Below are 12,001 nucleotides of genomic sequence, written 5' to 3' on the forward strand. Positions count from 1 at the left end.
CTGATCGTTCTGTTTTCTCTTAAACTGCGCTCTTGCCGTAACAGGATGGTGTGACAAGTCCAGAAAAAAAAAATGGCGCGAAATAGAACGACGGCAGGCGGCGGATAGCCTTGGGAGTTGGGTGTTCATAGTGTTTTTTTTTTATTTTTTGGCTTAGGTAGGACATTAAGCAGTACAATAGCAAGAGCTTGGTGGCGCAACCCACCGCCACGTTCCAAAGGGGACGCTCATAACATCCATCCATTGCCGATTGGAAGAGGCGACAAAAAACGACAAAAAACGACAAAAAACGGAGACGTACAAAAAAAATTGGTTGTGGGAGTTCTTAGTGTTTTTTTAACCTAGGTAGGACATTAGGCAGTATAGTAGCAATAGCTAGGTGGCGCAACCCACCACCCCGTTCCAAAGGGGACGCTCATAGCATCCATCCACCTATCCATTGCCGCACCGGTTGTGACGTCATAGATTTTGACTTCTGCTCGGGTCTATAGTTGCCTGTTTATCAGTAAACATGATATTTTCTGAAGAAGAGGAAGGTTGACCTTGTTGAGTTTCGAGAACATTTACTACGCCACAGGCTATTAGGAAATACTTCGAAATGTTACACGTCACAACGCTAAATAAAAAGAGTTATGGCTGGGGTTTTACGCGTCGAAACCACGATCTGAGTATGAGGCACTGCGTAGAGGGGGTCTCCGGGCTAATTTTGACCACCTGGTGTCCTTCTACCCAATGCCAGGGGAAACGGGCGTCTTTTGCATTTCGCCCCCACCGAAATGCGACCGCCGCGACCGGGATTTGATCCCGCGACCTCGTGTTTAGCAGCGCAACACCCATAGCCGCTAAGGCACCGCGGCGCGAGTGAACGAGCGCTTCGATTTCAGCGTGAAATAAATAAATAAAAAAATTGAAGTGTGGACTATCTTTTCTAAGCTACCATTCAAAAAAATCAAGTGTGGACTATCTTTTCTAAGCTGTCATTCAACCTCTTTCAGTTAAATTGACGAATATAGAGTTTTGAAATAATACTTTATCATTCCATACTGATTTAGTGTATATATAGTGGCCCCATAACTCCATCAGAGCAAGAAAGCCTCCAAATCATAATCCCGAATGAAAATTATCGAGACAAGACAAATAATTTATCAGAAGCTTGAGATTTGAAAATGTGCGAACGAGAGGAGCCTCAGTCTTAAGCCAAGGTTTCGGCAAGGGAACTCATATTCGCCCGGTTTCTTTGTCAACGTGTTTCACTGCCAGGCTTCCTTCGTTCACCCTCTGTCGATGAAAATAACGACATTTTATCAGTAAGCTTTTTTACAAAGTTGAGGAACCATTCCTCTTCGTGAGGGTGGATGACCAGCGAAGCTGTAGCACATCCCACAGGGTTACAGCAGGGTAAATGCAGTTATTTTCACAATTTGGTAATAGCAGTGATGATAGCTTTCCCATTGCTGTGATAAACACTCATTGGTTCGGTTACAACCTAAGACAGAATCCTGTTCAAAGTTGAATCTATACACGACTTCGATTGGTGTGGCACTTCAAAGCAAACTTTTCTAGCCCAAACTGAGTGCACACTTCTTGTCTGGTTTTGAAATGTCCGCACCGAAGTCTCCCACGATGATCGCACGAGTACTGTCGTCACGGCGAAATCATGCAAAGTCGCATGGTCTCGCAAAGTCGCCATGCAACTTCTCGATGTCACACTAGGGTGTGCCACAGATATATGCGCAGTGGATATCACAATTCCATCGCCACAGTCACTGGCATTGTCCTCTTGCGAGTCAAAAGGAGAATTGTACATACACCTTTGTAGCCATGAACCTTACAGGAATACGGGCCATTGCTTACAGGGGTATGAGACACTGATCATATTTTTCGACATGCTGTTCTCTGTGATGTATGCATGATTAGAAATATTGCAAGCATTGTTGACTTCGCTTTGTTGAGTACTTGTAGCCTCTACCTTAGCGGGCGATGAGCCATTGCATATTTTGCTTGCTTACGGGGGTATGAGTCATTGATGAGGACAGTTTGGTGACGCACAGAAAAAATACACGGAACCCTAGCATTTACAGCTTCACTGTAAAATAATATTAAAAGAGTGCTGACACTCATTTTTCTAGTTCTCATATTTATGCATCAAATGAAGTTCCCGGATTTCAAAAATGCCAGGAAGTGTGCTGGCAGTCTTTGGAGCACCCAAATATTTTGCTGCGACAGCTTTTTTAAGCCCCAAATTCAGTTTTGTTTCCCTGAAGGTCACATGCCATGATGCCATCATGCAAAAAGTGGTCGCGTGGGAGCAGAACATCCGGACGTTTCGACGCTGACTCCGGCTCGTTCGGTGGTCAACTAAGCTGGCCGTTTTGGTCTGCAGCCATTCATCAATGAAAAATTTCTTTCTGCTTGTCGAATATATAAGGGGAACTTCCGAGGGGATAACCAAGGGGCCACTTGTAGGCTGCCTAAAGCAGTAGAAAGCGTGATAAAACAAAGGTGATAGCGAATTAAGCCACATGTCACCTTGCTGGAATTCGACTAGAGGTTGCTCATGAGCATCTCTGACTAGCGACACACCGTTACAGTGCGAGTGCATTAACTTTATTACTTCTGCTTATAAAACTTGCATCCTCCAAAGGTTCGTAGAGGTACGTGTAGTAGGAATAAACAGGGGGGGGGGGGGGGGGGGTGTTAACTAGGCCTCTGCACAAAGCTCACCACGGTTCGTGTACGCATGCCCCATCAACCGCTGCATGGTACAACCTATAGGATACAATGGACGACAACCACGTGTACACTCTGAAGTATTTTATATTACTGCAGTTATAGCCTTGTAAGGCAAAGGCTACAAGCACTTCGTAAAGTGAAGCGAACAGCGCTTAAAGGGACCCTGAAACGATTTTGGCGATTTTCTACAAACGTACTGAGTCGTTAGAGTAGGTCCTTCTGATCATTAAATGACACATCTAAGTGCTCTGCGTAAAGCGTGTAATTTATTATAAGGTTTTAAAAATGCACATCCCTGTCGATCGCAGCGCACTGCTCGGCGGAATTTTAAGCCACCCCTACCCATATGATGCAAATAACCCATATGACGTCACATGGGCGAGCTATCTGATTGGCTGACCAGGGCGCGTGGTCGATAATTTTTCCAACTTTATGGTGAACAAATGATGCTCGTAATAGTTGGAATGTTAGTTACTTTGTTTTTTGTAAAAAGAAAATAACTTAAAGAGAATACACAAGAATAGTTTTTTAGTACACTTCAGCACTTCCGGCACACAGCAAGTGTCGTCTGCTTGTGTTACAACGTGCGCAGTCTTTGACGAGAGCTCCGCCATCAGTGCCGATCAGTCTTTTCGTGAGCACGATGAATCACCCTTGTTGCGCTGTGGGCTGCAGACGTAGCGACTGGAAAGATGTGAAGTTGCGAAATCGTGTCCCTCTGCAAGGCAGCATACGAGCGAACTGGCTGCTGCGCATCGGACTGCGGCTATCCGATAGGCACAAGGATTTGCGCGTTTGTGGCCGTCACTTTACAGCGGAAGATTACTAACGCAATAGCGTTTCGCAAGTCCGGTATTAGGGCAAACACAAGCGCAAGGGGACAGGGTCTGGCCGCTTGACTGTGCCGGGATGAGCCATGAGACGAGCAGAAAGGTAAATGTGAATGGTCTGCACGGTGCAGCCACCTGGTGGCACAGAGCTCAACCATACACAGTAGCAGCAACGAAGTGCATTCTTCTTTGCTGCTGGTGTGTATTTTTCGCAGGAGTGTAATCATCAACACGTTGTTCTTATAAATGTTTAAAGTGTTTTACACTTGGTTAGAGCAATATTAGCGCTTCGTTTGACTGGTTAAGCGCTGCGCCAACAAGTGTCTGGACCGTGCAGTCCGATCAGGCTGCTCACGTACGTCTACTCTGAAGTTCCTTCATCAGCTTGAGTCATTTGCCGAAATTGCCGAGTCATTGACCAGCGAAATCAGCTCCAGTCATTTGCCGAAATGACCAGCTTGCCTGTGGTTATCGGAATACCGGTAACCTTCGGCGCTACGACAGAAAGCTCGCAACGCACGCTGCTTCGATGGCTCTCGGTCGACGGCCAAGCGGCCAGCGGAGAGGTCTCGCGCGGGAGGAGGCGTGCTCCAACAACCGGAAGTGGACGATGAGACGTCGCATCGGTGAAGTGAAGGCGGAGCTGTGGAGGACCAGTGAAGGCGGAGCTTAGCGCCGCTCGCTCGGCGAGCGAGTTGAGGAGGAAAGGCATGGCTAGGGAGGAGGGTAACTTCTTATCGCTTGTAACTCCATTAATACGTAACGCTTCACTTAAATTGTGGTGCGAATGTTCTACTTAAGCTGTACCCTATGCGCCTACAAAATTTTTCCGAACCGTATCAGGGGCCCTTTAAGTTTTTTCTAATCACACATACAACAAACAGAACAGCATGTCGAAAACTGTCATCATCAATGCTTTATGCCCCCGTAAGCAACACATCGAGAAGGTCCAGCTGGCTATAGTTTACGTAACTGCAGGTTTCCTCGAAGGGAATAATATGCCAAGAGAGGTTTCCGACTTACCAGCAGGAGTATGGGCGGCCGCGTCAACTGCCACGGCAAGAACGTGGTTGACTAACCACGTGCGGACAAGTATCGCAGTACACTGCGAGTCGCACCGATACCCAAGAATATGGACCGGAACCTGCACAAGGCGCGTAGAGAAGCAAGAGCGGAGTACGTGCAGAGAACCTTGGCGAACAAGGACAACACAAGGTATACGGACGCGGCAACGTTCGTCAAAGACGGAAGACACAACAGCAGAGCAGTGGCGTCGGTGGTTAATTCGGACCTCAAGGAGATCACCAGCGCATCACTACAGGACTGCACAGTAGTCGAGGCCGAAGAGGCAGCTGTGGTTCTGGCAGCACTGGAGGGCTATCGATCTGGCAGGTCCCTAACAATAATAACAGACTCTCAAGCAGCATGCCGTAATTATACAAACGGCAGAATTGGGTGCAGAGCACGCCACATACTCTGCTCATGCGACCAGGGAAACAAAGTTCAGCATACCATAATCTGGGTACCAGGGCACACTGGCATAACAGGGAGCCAAGAGGCGGATAGGATAGCTCGAGGGCATACCAACCGGGCGTCCGACCCATCCAGCCTTGAGGAACCCGAGTCAGTACCCATGGGCTACTCAGATATCCTAAATTATTATAAAGGGGTCAGACTGAAGTACCCACCCCCGGTAAGGATCTAAGCAGATAGGATGCTGTTGCATGGCGACAACTGCAGACGGGTACTTTCCCGAATCTAAACCTTCTAAATAAAATTTTCCCTACACAATATGAGGCTAAGTGCCCATGGTGCGGAGAGAAACCAGATCTATACCACATATCATGGGCCTGTCAAAATATTGAGTCCCCAACTATCTATAAAATTAAAAACCCGAGTGCGGAACAGTGGGAGAGTATGCTTTCCAGCGTAACCTTGAACGGCCAAAAGCGCCTAGTAGAGCGAGCTCGCGGGTTGGCCATACTCAGTGGAGCCTTGGACTAGGGCACCAACCCTGTGATTGCAGACAGAAGAATCCATCAAAAGATGGAAGAGGCCGTCTGAAGCCGCGAAGACCTCTTTTCTAGTGCCCAATAAATGTTTTCCGATCCGATCCGAACCACGTGCGGGAAAACGGGAACGGCAGCGGAGTCTTCGCACTCGCTGCTTACTGGGCAGTACTCTACTGGGTACCAAGGCGTCTTGGGCAATGTCGGAGGCACCTCATGTGACAAGCCTGGTGGCGCTGATAGCGCTCGCTATTTCCATGCGCAACCCACGTGAAGGTCGTTTCCCCAATCCCCAAACGTGTTCGGCATTTGCTGCGCGGAAAACCACACAGGGACAGGTATTTCCAGTCTACAAGGTAGCAACGGGGTGTAGTGCGAGGGAAATATTTGTCTGTATGGTGCAGACGCACAAAATCACACCAGTGTCTGGCGGTGCAGTAGTGCGACACGATCGGGAGAACATATTACACCGAAGCTTTATATGGCTAGGGTTCCATGTATTTTTGTTCTCCGTGAACGTAGACTATATCATCATCAATGGCTCATAGCATACATGCCATCATGCTCCTGTAAGCAAGCACAAAACGCAATGGCTCATAGCCTCGTAAGGCAAAGGCTACAAGCACTTCGTAAATTGAAGCGAACAGTGCTTAAGTTCTTTCTAATCACACATACAACAAACAGAACAGCATGTCGAAAACTGTCATCATCAATGCTTTATGCCCCCGTAAGCAAGCAAAAAGTGCCATGACTCATAGTCCTGTAAGGTTCATAGCTGCTCACTTTGCGTAAGTTAGCTGCGATGACACTACCCCTGCTGTCGTTGTCGGTGATTTCAACGTGTATGTGTCGGTACCGAAAAGGGAACAGTTTACGCATTCCGTATTGCAGATATATCCTTTGCGATGCCACACCGATCTGGCCCAACCGAGCACCTAGCAGTGTACGTGCATCGATTTGACATTATCAAAGAACGTGACCACAGTTGCGAGTGAAATAATGACCACCAATCAAGACAATAAAAGAGCGTGTCTACCTTTCGTCACAATGACCACCCATCAAGACAATAAATGAGTTCGTAGTTTGTACCTTTGTTCATAATTACGTGTCGCCTCCGTGTCGTGTGCTATACAGCTTCGCTGGTCAACCACCTTCACAAAGTGGAATGGCTCATCATTTTTTTTTAACTCGCAAGCATACTTTAGCTTACAACATTTCGAGATCACTATACATTTCTTTTCGGTGATCGGCTTATCGAATCTAGAAGCCTCCTGGTTACTAGAATTCCACAATGCAATGCGTCATTTACGTGCTATTGAAGCTGCTTACGTAACTGCATTCCATTATTGCATTTTACACTGAATTTCATAAACTGAGTAGCTGTGAACATCTACCAATGGGTCACTGGAATGGTGTTTGAAAGTGCTTTGCTTGTGTAGGAGTGCTGTAACCGAGAAAACGCACGATTCCGACATAACGCACGAGGTCCTGAAGGTGGGCCAATTAAAAAAATCTTTTTTTTTATTTCGATAACAATTATACAGGCGCTCAGGGCACATCTGCACCATCGCCGTCGGCATTGTCGTGATGTCATGCTATTGGCGACGATACGCAGCCCATGCATGGAAGTTTAGAAGGCTTCGACAACGGGTGGTGCTTTCAGCTCCAAAAGCAACAATGCCATGCAGACTTGCCATCGCGCTCTGCTCTATCGGCTCCGCCCAAGCTGCAAGCACGCATTCTGGCTTCCATGGCTATAGAATGAGCGTTGCGCACACACATCTACAAAGGTTTACAAGCATCTTCAGGGCCCTCACAACACAGATAAAAGTGCTGCAGTGATGGCCGACAACTTGAGAGTAGTAAACTGCCTCACCCAACGAGGAATCATATTTCGATTGATTACTGATCGAAAAAGTGCTAAGCCTCTCTTGCATAAAGCCATTACCTGCCATGGCGCCTTACCACAAGATGCTGTAGAGGATAATTATATTGTAACATATTGAACTGTTCAACTATTTATTATAATAGGTATACATCACTGCGTCAGGTATACATCGTCACCAGGCGAAACATGTACTGGGGTGGTGTCGGGCATGTGCTAGTTTTTGCTCGCTTCTATAATCTGGCCAGGGAGGCGAAGGGTGGTGCAATAGAGTAACCCAGCGCTGGTGCATCTCAAGTCACTTTTCAGCATTGTGTGCATGCAGAAAATAACAAGTGGCAGCACTTCAGCACATCGAGATGTTTCCTCATAGGCAGTTATAGGAGATTTGAGTTGATGCATTCACTCAACCAAGCCGTTAGCTGCTAGATGGCACGCGACGGTGTGAATACGATGTGTGCCGAGGAGAGCGAAAACTTACTTGAAAAGCGAAGACTCTAATTGGCATCCGTGGTCTGTTGTGATGGTGGACGGTGTTCCGAAGTGGGCAATCCATGTCTAAAGGAATACCTTCGCGACAGTCTCAGAAGACACATCTCACATAGGAACGGTTTCCGCCCAGCAAGTGAAGCAATCGATGCAGCTAAGAATGCAGCAACAATGTCGGGAAGGTAGAAAATGACCAATTATTTCGATGTGGACTTATCTTAGCCAGGTATCTCGTGGCAGGAATGCTAACAGTGGAGTCACAGTGCAATGCTGTATCTTGGAACATTGGCACTAAGTGCATGTGTGTGACCAATGTCTGATGTCTATTCATGCCTTGCCCCAGGTAATGCGTGGTTACAGGTGCTTGCATTGCCCAAATGCCAGGTGCGAAAGAGAGTGGACAGAGTTGAATACACAGTGGTGAAAAGATTTCGGTACAAATGGGAGTGGCATGCCAGTGGACATGTCACACGTGAGTAACTGAGTGCATGTTTGTTAGGGCACATCTTGAAGTATGAATTGTTGAAGAATTTCTTAGCTCTCAGAGCTCTTCATCCTTCCTTTGTCGATTGAATTTGAATGCAAAGTGACATTGTTCATTTACGCATTTGAGAGTGTATCAGCTGTGTTGTTCTTGGAGCCGCTGGCATGGCGAATATCAATGCAGAATTATGATATGAATGCCAGTTGTTGAATTTCTCTTGGTGACAATTTATCTGATTGGGTTGTGAAAGCATGGGTCAGTGGCCTGCGATCTGTGAGAATATAGAACGACCTGCCCTCCAAGAAGCAACAGGAATATTTCACTACTATATAGACAGCGAGTAACTTACATCTGTAAGTACTGTACCGGGTTTGTGCAGGAGAGAGCATTTTTGAATAGAATGCAAGAGGCTTCCATCCCCAATGCATTGCTGCAGTATGGCACCTACACCATTACTGGAAATTTTTACCATGAGGCGGGTCGATGTGTCAGGCTGCGGATAAGTGAGAAGAGCTGAATTCACTACGATTCTTGACTGTGTTGAAGGTGGAGTGAGCTTCATCTGTCCACTCCAATAATACTGTGCCTGGTTTGGGTGTTGAGAGAAGATCATTTAATGGTTTAAGTGTGTGCGCATAAGGTGGCATGAAACAGCGACGGTAAATAACCAGGCCAAGAAAATGTCAAAGTTCTTGCTCTTTGGTCGGTAAAGGGAAATGCTGAATAGCTTAGACCTTGTCATTCAGCTGTTATATACTATCGCACATAATGTCCCAAAAGATTGATTTCTGCCACTCTGAAGAGACATTTGTCTGGGTTTATCACAATTCCGTATTTGTCCAGGTGAGAGAGCAGTTGCTGCAAATGGGTAGCATGGTCTTCAGCCTAAAGTACTGGTGACCAGGATGTCGTCAACATATGCATAGCAGAAATCCAAGCCTCGGGTAACCTCACCAATAAACCGCTGGAAAGTCTGCGATGCACTACACAGTCCAAATGGAATTTTGGTGGTGTACTCAAATAAGCCAAAGAGTGTTGTAACTGCTGTCTGCTGTCTTCCACAGGTATTTGGTGATAAGCTTTGATGAGGTCAATATTGGAGAACATAATGGCTCTGTGCAGTGTTCCGACAAAGTCCGGCAAATGGAGGCTGGATACCGGTCCAGCTGTGTTACCTTGTTCAGACAGTGTACCTTGGCGACAGGATATTTAAGTGCAAATTAATTTTATAGTCACATTTATTTTGGTTTTAGCTTCTTTTTAACTTAGAGGTCTTGTTGCACGTTTGTATAACTGGCCGTAAAGAAGCGAACGAAATGTTTGGTTCATATGGTGATCTTTCAATGGCTTTTGTTCTTGATTGCCCCAAGGCGTTCATGCGCCATGCGGGCCGGCTACTGGATGCAAGAGGCCGAGATGAGGCATACGGTCGGTTTGTGAGGGAGCTCGCGCGTCCCTTTTCACCTATAGGCATTCCAGCAGGAAGGCGACGACCCTTGTTCTGGTCGGGCTACGTGACCCTTTTAAGAAAAGGCCAACCTATTCAAACGCGCTAGGCCAGAGTCATAAACAAGAAAAAAACTGCAACATGCGCTGTGAACGAGGAGAAGCGAGCAACGTAGAGTCCCCTGTCCGGACCCATATGCATGACAACACCCGATAAAAAACAAAATAAATAAAACTACACGTGCAAACAATTTGTCTACTTCGCATAGAATCTTTGTCAAGAACAACGAAAGGGAGAGTGTGGCACAGTCATAGACATCGCAAATTGGCAGCGCGTGTCGTCTGTTAGGAAAACAAGTTGTGGGGCTCGTGCAATGGCTGCGCGCCACATTTGGTACGAAATTGCTGTCCTGTCAACAGGCTTTGACGCTGAAACGTCGCACTCACGTAAGCTCTCCTCCCAAGAGAATGCACCACAATGCAAGATGGCATCCCGTTTTAAAGAAGACGAAGACAGCCTGCTCGTGAATGAGTACAAGCATACTGCGGAATCCAAAAAAACTGATGTTGCGTCGTTGACCAAGAAGAATGAGACATGGAAAGAAAAAGCATAACAATATAATGCCAACCATTGGATTATGCAGCACGATCACCTGCAACTGAAAAAATGCTGGAACAGCCTGAAGCAAAAGCGGAAAGAGCAAGCTGCGAAAGAAAAGCGAGAGCGCCACAACCATGGTAAGCCCACATGTTCTGCATGACCGACTCATTTGGGCTACTTTTTATTATGCTCATGCGCATGTTTCATATTCGGTGGATGAGCGCGTGACAGTTCGGCATGCTGAGCGTAAATATGGTCGTGAGCGATAATAACTAGTGATGGCATGTAGTCATGGAGATGAGAAAATACGCCCGTAATCAATCTTTCCACGACTTTGGGAAGCGCACCAGCATTGGGCACAGCTGCTACGTGATGAGCAGAGTCATCTTTCCAACTGCGGGGCATACTATTGACTGAGGAATGCGGACCAGATCCCTGGTGACTGTTTGAAACGTGCCAGCACCATAAAACATCACAGCCGTCAGCAACTGCAGCATGGGAAGCATACAGGCAGTCCTCTGTTGTCCCCACTTTCCCAGATAGGCAACATAGCGAGAAGTTGTCGCACGGCGTTCTTCGTGAATCCGTAGCAAACGAGGAATTGTTCGTCGTCGTAAAGCTCCATCAGATTTCTTCAGTCACGTAGGGTGGGCCGCAGAATTTTCTGCTATATCCATGACGTGGCAAGCAAACTCGAAAGCAGCTAACCTCCACGCGACGTCCATTCAGGAGGCTGCCACGTTGCAATAACACACGAAGTCAGTTTCAAGCTAGCCTGGGAGCAGACTTGAAACTAGAGCGGACTTTGAGCCAGCCAAGTCCTTCACAAGTCGTCCGCAAGCTCGAGCACGATTTAAGACGCGCTGCAAAGCTGTCTTGAGACTGCCACAAGTCAAGTTTGAGCCAAGTTAGATCTCTGCATTCGGGGGTAAGCAGAGTGGGGATGACCATGGACTTGAGGATGGGTGCACAACCAAGTTTGAGCATATGCTCAAATTCTTGTCAGGCAACGTTCACCCTCTCAGGTAAGCAGGCAGCGAGGGCGGGCATGCACTGGGGGTTCCGATGTCACAGTATGATACGTAATGCTGTACTTGAGAGTGTATGTTGTGTTCACAGGAGATGTGAGGCAGGGAAAGTCTTTCAACAAGTCCGTGAATTCGGGGTGAACATTTGGTCCTACCGGTCGAAGGAGCATTGGCATCATCATTTCCGTGCAGGATGTGATGACGTGAATGCTTAAGTGCATTGTAGCATCATAGCCAGGAGTTCTGCACATATACAAGTCCGAAGTGCCAAAGAAAATCTGATCTGTTGGTCACGTGCTTCCTCTCTGCCACATTGAATATCGAACGAAAGGTTAAGCGCAGCCCAAAGTCCATCGCCCTTACATTGCAATTGGTGAGGCGTTCATAGCTTGCAAACTGCATCTGAAGTGGCCTTGGTGACCTACACGTCGCCAGAATGGAATGACCTCAGCACCTGTGTCCACTAGGAAGCGGCTTTTTGACACTTTGTCCATGA

Source organism: Dermacentor albipictus, chromosome 7, assembly GCF_038994185.2.
Source record: "Dermacentor albipictus isolate Rhodes 1998 colony chromosome 7, USDA_Dalb.pri_finalv2, whole genome shotgun sequence".
Taxonomy (NCBI): domain Eukaryota; kingdom Metazoa; phylum Arthropoda; class Arachnida; order Ixodida; family Ixodidae; genus Dermacentor; species Dermacentor albipictus.